The sequence below is a fragment of the Esox lucius genome, chromosome 22, assembly GCF_011004845.1.
Source record: "Esox lucius isolate fEsoLuc1 chromosome 22, fEsoLuc1.pri, whole genome shotgun sequence".
NCBI classification, from domain to species: domain Eukaryota; kingdom Metazoa; phylum Chordata; class Actinopteri; order Esociformes; family Esocidae; genus Esox; species Esox lucius.
In genome coordinates, this window is record NC_047590.1 from 14,544,465 (window position 1) to 14,553,415 (window position 8,951).

Consider the following 8,951-nt stretch of genomic DNA (forward strand, 5'->3'; position numbering starts at 1 on the left):
TGGCCAGGCAGTAGGGTGGGGGGGGGTGTGGAGTTCCAGGACTTTCTCTCCACCTCATTCCCTGGGAAACTGTAATTGACAGAGGTCTCTGGACAAAGGGGGGACATTTTATAAGTTTGCACACAAGATCCAACTGAAATTTTCCTTAACCTGAACCCCTTCTATGATGTTGTTTGGATGTTTTAATTTGAGTATTTGTTTTAAGCTATTTAATTTTTTTTTTATTTGTAAAGCACATAAAATTGCATCTATGTATGAATTGTGCTATATAAATAAACTTGCTTGTAAACTTGCTTCCAAAATGTAGAGACTTGGGAGCAGACGCAGTGAGCACCAGGAAAGCAATTCGGGTTAACAGCCTTGCTCAGGAAACATTCCAGCTCTGGGATTTGATCTAGCAACCTTTTAATTGTTTGTCCATCTGCCCAATTCAGGCTTTCGTCTTTAGCAACAAACAAAAAAAGAGTTCCCAAAGCATTATTTGGCCGTTTCCTCTGTGGAACAAGTTCCTCATGGAATCCCAAAATGTTTCCCCCAAGAAAGTGGTAGACGCCCAGCCAAATGACTGGTTTTACCCAACCCGTTTTCCTGAGAATGCACGATTTGTTATAAACGAGTCAACCACCATTCAACAGCGCAGGGTTTTCCTGTGGGCTTCATTGACTGCAAAAGAAACATTAGTGGTCTATCCTCTGTTTCTGCATGAGAAGACACACACACACACACACACACACCAAACAGTAGCAATACAATAATAATCTTTCCCTCCTGCGTCCCCCCGCCCTCATCATTGTCCTGGTGTGTTTAAGTAAAGCTGCCACTAATGAGGGGTTAATGGGTGGGATTCAGACGCAGTTCAGGGCTTCTCCTGGGGGGTATTGTTTGGGTGGTAACGGCCGCCTTCCCTCCAGCTGTAGAGCCGCAGAAAATATATTGTCCCGCTGGGCTGAGATACATGTGAATGGGAACGACATGCAAATCTACTGGGCTAAAACAAAAGTTTCTTTTGTGTTTACAGTGAAAGACAATCAGGAGGTGGGCAGGATGACCATGGTGCGGGGGTAGCCTACACAGAGAATATGTGCTCTGTTGTTAAAAAGCCAAGGGATGAGGCCGAACGCTTTTTTAACAGTATTGACATTTCTTCTTCCTTCTGCCTGGGATTTATTTTTCTTTTCTGCGTTCTCATTTTGAAATTCTGACGGAAATTGGTCTTTTTTTAAAAAGAATGTACAGTTCACCGTCCGTCAAAGTTAGCTTAACTAAATTGTGTTAATTTCTTTTCCTGTTCATTTTTCATGTAATTTCCATTCTCACTCACCTTGCTCTGTCTCCGCTGCTTCATTTTATTTCGCCCACCTACATCGATGACTACATTAGTGTGGTTTGTAAGGCTACTAGGCTTTCATCTGTCCAGTGTTTTTATGTTCTGTACTCTCAAGGGCCTTCCACCTCTTCTAGCTTGGTTTTGATGAGTGGACCAATTGTATGAAGGTATCCATAGAAACAGGTGCAGGAGCCTGACTAAAGGTATACATGCGCGCGCGACACACACAAAGACACACACACACATCTAACGCCACCATGTGGAATTAATGAGGATGTACATTGTTAGTTACTTGTTTTAGTATTGTTTGATGAACTGTAATTTTCCCGAACTGGAATTGTACCCTAAAGCATTTGATTAAAGCTTTGTTTTGAAAGCAGCACTGTTATCAGTACCTCTGGCATGAGAGGCAAAGGTGATGGCGCCTATGGTGCAAAGCCTGGTCTTCAAATATTATATTTTATATTCAATGTACACGCGCACACACACTCCACTACAACTACGTATATAGTTATCTTTATTTAATCTTTGAAACTCTGATTTCTCATCTATTCAGAGTCCTGTAGAACACAGAATTTTCCAAGCCAGGGTAATTGGTTTGATTCCCACAAGGGGCCAAGTCTACATATATATATATATATATATATATATATATATATATAGATAGATATACAGTGGTATGAAAAAGTTTAGGCACCCCTCTGAGGCTGCATAATAATTTACTCTGTTGTCACAGAAAATTATCACAGTGGCATGCCATTCATTTTCTAATAAAAGCTGAGTACTGGGGTATTTTCCAGACAAAGAGTTTTAGTGTAGCAATATTAAGTTGTATGAAATTAAATCAGATGTGAAAAATAGCCAATGCAAAAATGTGGGCACCCTTGTCGTTTTGTTATTTTGAATACCTGTAACTACTTAGCACTGATTAATTGGAACACACTATTGGTTTGGTGAGCTCATTAAGCCTTGAACTTAATAGACAAGTGCATCCAATCATGAGAAAAGGTATTTAAGGTGGCCAATTGCAAGTTGATGTTCTCTTTGACTCTCCTCTGAAGCGTTGCAACATGGGGGCCTCAAAACAACTCTCAAATGACCTGAAAACTAAGATTATTCAACATTATGGTTTAGGGGAAGGCTACAAAAAGCTATCGCAGAGATTTATGCTGTCAGTGTCCACTGTGAGGAACCTAGTGAGGAAATGGAAGACCACAGGCACAGTTCTTGTTAAGGCCAGAAGTGGCAGGCCAAGTAAAATATCGGAGAGGCAAAGGCGAAGGATGGTGAGAACGGTCAAAAACAGCCCACATACCACCTCCAAGACCTACAACATCATCTTGCTGTAGATGGTGTCCCTGTGCATCGTTCAACAATTCAGCGCACTTTGCACAAGGAGAAGCTGTACAGGAGAATGATGCGGAAGAAGCTTTTTCTGCACACACTCCACAAACAGAGTCACTTGAGGTATGCAAACGCACATTTGGACAAGCCAGCTTCTTCATTTTGGAATAAGGTGCTGTGGACTGATGAAACAAAGATTTAGTTATTTGATCATAACAAGGTGCTTTATGCATGGCGGCAAAAGAACACAACATTCCAAGAAGAACACTTGCTACCCACAGTAAAACTTGGTGGAGGTTCCATCATGCTGTGAGGCTGTGTAGCCAGTGCCGGTACTGGGAATCTTGTTAAAGTTGAGGGTCGCATGGATTCCACACAATATCAACAGATTCTTGAGAATAATGTTGAAGAATCAGTCACAAAGTTGAAGTTACGCCGGGGCTGGATATTTCAACAAGTCAACGACCCAAAACACTGCTCAAAATCTACCTGGGCATTTATGCAGAGGAACAAGTACAATGTTCTGGAATGGCCATCCCAGTCCCCAGACCTGAATATCATTGAGAATCGGTGGGATGATTTGAAGTGGGCTGTCCATGCTCAGCAACCATCAAACCTAACTGAACTGCAGATGTTTTGTAAGGAGGAATGGTCCAAAATACCTTCATCCAGAATCCAGACACTCATTAGAGGCTATAGGAAGCGTCTAGAGGCTGTTATTTTTGCAAAAGGAGGCTCTACAAAATATTTATGTGATTTTTCAGTTGGGATGCCCAAATGTATGCACCTGTCTAATTTCATTTTGAAGCATATTGCACATTTTCTGTTCATCCAATAAACCTACTTTCACTACTGAAATGTGTCCATCAGTAATTTGATAGATCAAAATGAAATTGCTGATCCAAACACCAAATTATTTATAAATGAAAATCATGGAAATTGTCAGGGATGCCCGAACTTTTTCATACGACTGTATATACAGTATCTCACAAAAGTGAGTACACCCCTCACATCTTTTCATGTGACAACACTGAAGGAATGACACTTTGCTACAATGTAAAGTAGTGAGTGTATAGCATAACAGTGTACATTTGGTGTCCCCTCAAAATAACTCAACACACAGCCATTAATGTCTAAACCACTGGCAACAAAAGTCAGTACACCCCTAAGTGGAAATGTCCAAATTGGGCAAGAAGTGTCAATCATTTGTGTGGCCACTTTACAGGTTGCACTGGAGTCCTCTTCCACTCCTCCATGACGGCATCACGGAGCTGGTGGATGTTAGAGACATTGCGCTCCTCCACCTTACGTTTGAGGATGCCCTACAGATGCTCAATAGGGTTTAAGCCTTGAGACATGCTTGGCCAGTCCATCACCTTAACCCTCAGCTTCTTTAGCAAGACAGTGGTCATCTTGGAGGTGTGTTTGGGGTCGTTATCATATTAGAATACAGCCCTGCGGCCCAGTCTCTGAAGGGGGGGGCTCATGCTCTGCTTCAATATGTCACAGTACATGTTGGCATTCATGGTTCCCTCAATGAACTGTAGCTCCCCAGTGCCGGCAGCACTCATGCAGCCCCAGACCATGAACCTCCCACCACCATGCTTGACTGTAGGCAAGACACACTTGTCTTTGTACTCCTCATCTGGTTGCCGCCACACACACCTGACACCATCTGAACCAAATCAGTTTATCTTGTTTAGACCACAGGACATGGTTCCAGTAATCTATGTCCTTAGTCTGCTTGTCTTCAGCAAACTGTTTGCAGGCTTTCTTGTGCATCATCTTTAGAAGAGGCTTCCTTCTGGGACGACAGCTATGCCGACCAATTTGATGCAGTGTGTGGCGTATGGACTGAGCACTGACAGGCTGACCCCCCACCCCTTCAACCTCTGCAGCAATGTTGGCAGCACTCACAAATATTTCCAAAAGACAACCTCTGGATATGATGCTGAGCACGTGCACTCAACTTCTTTGGTTGACCATGGCGAGGCATGTTCTGAGTGGAACCTGTCCTGTTAAACCGCTGTATGGTCTTGGTCACCATGCTGCAGCTCAGTTTCAGGGTCTTGGCAATCTTCTTATAGCCTAGGCCATCTTTATGTAGAGCAACAATAATTTTTTCCCGATCCTCAGTGAGTTCATTGCCATGAGGTGCCATGTTGTACTTCCAGTGAACAGTATGAGGGAGTGTGAGAGTGATAACACCAAATTTAACACACCTGCTCCTTATTCACACCCGAGACCTTGTAACAATAACGAGTCACATGACAATGGGGAGGGAAAATGGCTATTTGGGGGGTAATTAGGGTTGTACTCACTTTAGTTGCCAGCGGTTTAGACATTAATGGCTGTGTGTTGAGTTATTTTGTGCGGACAGCAAATTTACAGTTATACAAGCTGTAAACTCTCTACTTTACATTGTAGCAAAGTGTCATTTTCTCAGTGTTGTCACATGTAAAAATATAATCAAATATTTCCAAAAATGTGAGGGGTGTACTCACTCCTGTGAGATACTGTATATATATACACACATATATATATATATATATATATATATATATATATATATATATATATACATCTATGGAAAAAATAAAGAGACCACTGCACCTTTTTCTTTCCTTTCCAAAAAAGTTGGAAAGGAAGGTTTTGAGTGAGGAACAGAAGGGTTAAAATTAAGAGACCACTGCCAACTGAATGCTTCTGTTCCTCCCTCAAAACTTTCCTTTAACATTTTTTACAGAGGTGTATATACTTGTTCTCAATAGAAGTGTGTGCTAAATGACATGAAGTGTAAATGTCTTCCCCAATGCAGGTATAATCTACCTCACCACCAGCAACGAGGCTTGTCAGTCTGTGGACAAGACATTGTTTTTAAAATGTTAATCTTAAATCAATTCACAACTTCACTATTATCATTGCATCCCGAGGACGTTAATAACCCATTGCAAATACCTACCTGTCCTTCATGACTGTAAGTGAAATCATTCATTAAATATCCAGTACAATGCTCATTGTACTGTGGCCCAAGAAAACCAAACTAAAAAGATTCTGAACTGACTGATTCTGGGAACCACCGCTCCCTGGAAGCAACGGTGGAAGGGTTCGGACCATCTTTCATTAATGTTTTCAGTCAACAATTCAACAATTAGCGTTTTGCTAACTAGCTAAACAGACTGCCTTGCAGCCATGTCTAATCTTATAACTTATATTAACTATATCTAGTTAGCTTGGTTATTAGCTAGCTATGTCAATAGAGCTATATATTTCAGTCAATTCATCTAGCTAACTACTTCACCAGGCATTACAGTACAATTCAGTTAAGACATGGTATACAAACAGTTACCTATCCAAAGCTTGCAAATGTAGCTATGCTTTGTTACTAATGACAGGTAAACATAACAATTAAGTGTTTTCTACATATGTGTATAGATATGCTGGGTCCTATAGTTTCCCTTTCATGTCCTCTCTCCAAAAAACTTGAAGCCAAAAAGTTATTCTTTCAGCATATTTGTGCCACTAGATGCATACATTTCTCTTACTCATAACTGGTGCAATCTACTACACAAGTTTTTGGCATGATACCCTAAAAAGGAGACGCAACCTTGACGAAACACATTTGATGACATATTGTCATTCTAGTGTATCTATCATCTATCAAATACATTTGATTTAATGTTAGAAACTGGCCTCACCAATTCTAATGTTCATTAGGCCATGTTTCACTGTGTTCCACATTATTAGTGTGAATTCTGAGTCTTTTGGATGAGCCGACTCTTCTGGCTCTGTTCACCTGAAAGAGCTGGCTCATTTGGATCTCAAATGGCTCTTCATTGAAACACCAATGATATATATAAACTCTGTATACAATAATCCCAGAACAATAATGAAGTTACATCATCTCCAGCATAAAGGCGAAAAAGTACTCTAGAATTATGTCAGTGTTTTTAACACTGTGTCAGGTCCAGGTAACACTGTTCCACAGGTGTAAGTCAGTTAAAAGATTGTCTTACAGTACAGTACAATACAGGAAATAGCTAGTAGGTGGGAATCCTTTATGCTAAGGTATGTACAGAAGGCAAGCTCAAATTGTGCATCATGTGGAAAGCTAAACGACTATCTACCTAACCAGTTACAGAGAGTGCGCCAAAAGAAGTATTACAACAAACCAAATTTTTTTTATTTGCAGACAGAAAATGACCTCAACTCACAAACACCCTACAGCTGATATTAGGTACTATAATTTACACCAGATAATGTATCAAGTTATCCATAGCTTATTTAGTAATGAATACAAGATAAGTCTGTAGCCAGCCTGATAGAACCACAAAAACAGATGATTGGCAACAAGCAAAGCAAGCTCATTAGACAGCAAAATAGCTAGCAAGAAAGCTAACTATATCTAGATTGCTAAAGTTGTAAATGTCAGCTTACAGGTGCTTTCCCAGCTATTGTTGGACCTGCTCAAATTAGTAAATAAAATTGTAGAATGCTAAAATCACATACAAAGTTAATTATAGTTTGTTTTTATTTCGCAATGTTCTGTCTTTGGGACTAACACATCTTTTGGGGGGACTCAAAGATTTATTTATTTCCCACCTATTTGCACCTGTGGAGTCTGACCCATGCACATTTGGCAACAGGAGCAAACTTCAGGCCAGGGGCAAAATTTGTGGGGGTTCGCAGGAGGGGATGTTCAAGGGCAGAAAACACAGAGTGACCCAAATTATGCAAATCAGTGCAGTCAAAGCTGAATCATTGCGACACCGGGGTTTGAATCTAGCTTGTGGTTTAGCTCAGGAGTCTTTTGCAGGGCAGAGAAATTGACCGGTACCCTCCAGATGTGGGGGTTTAGTCATTTAATATAATTATTAAATGCCTTGCTTCATTGCACTCTAGCGACTCCTTGGGGCCGCTGGGTGCCTGTGAGCTCAATCAACGAAGCGGCACACAAGGATTGCAGTCTAGACATTATGGTTGAGCATGCACCATGACAAGAACCAGAACCAGAACCAGAACCAGAACCAGAATCGGATCATATATGTTCCTTTCCCCGATCAGGTCACAGTCTGAGGGACCTGGGCACGTTAATCACGGACATAGCCATACCCAGAGAAGCTCACTCCAGAGAAATTGTGGGTCCCTCCATGAAGGACAGATCCCAAACGCATGAGAGTGGAACTGGAGCTAAACGGTGGCAAAAACACTGTTAACTTAGCACCAAAACCAGCAAAAAAGGCCAAGATCATATTTTCTTTTTTTCTCAAAAAACAAACAGAATAATAAAATGTTGTGGTTCCTGATTGTAACATTTTCACAAGAAAGCAAATGATCCATACATACCCAGACCCTTGTCCTTCAGAGGTATTCCATGTTAACTGCAGACATCAACACAGGCAAACAGACAGGCAGGCAAACAGAAACAGTCATACAGCTTTTTGATATGTTTTTTAAATTATTTTGTAGATTTTCGACATAAAACTATTTGTATAACTTGTATTATGTTATAAAAGAAAGTTTAACAAGTATAGTGCACACTAGACAATGAGTGTACTTAGCATTGAGGGCCATATTATGGAGTGAACATTGAATATGGCACAATTAATTCTAGCAGGCAAATGTGTATCAAAAAGTAGTTTGCCTGCTTGCTTAACTCTTTGTTTCGAGGTCTGCAAAGACAGTTATTCGTGGAATAAAAATGAAGGAAGGATAAGCCTGCCTTCTAGTGGTGAAGGAGATCACATTTGACACAAGCACATGGACTCTGCATGTGCCTTATCTATGTTAGTGGATCCACTCATTGATAAAGCACTATGGAGAAAAATGGTATTTCCAAAAACTGTCACTTGAGGGCGACCCACTCCCTAATAAAGAAAACATAATCGTATGGTCGACTTCTCCTAATTTCCTCCTGCAGTAGTAGGCTATATAGTGTTGTACAGAATGCATTAATGACATACTATAATATATTTTCCGGTTTTCATGTTTTGCCTGGGCTGTATATGAAAATGTATTTTTCGGTATTGGGTAACAATAGTCAACGAATATTGTATAATATTGACTTTCTCTGGAAGAATCGGTTCAATGTGTAGAGATCAATGACATTTTCGCCAAAGTGGGACATGTTTAAATCAAGAGCTGCAGTATTTTTCTAATCCAAACCGGTATGAAAATGAATTAAATATTCTCCGAAGTGGGATATGTTTACATGAAGAACTGCATCATTGTTCTAATCCAAACCTGTCTGTGTGTCTGCAGGAAGAGAGGGGGGGAAAGG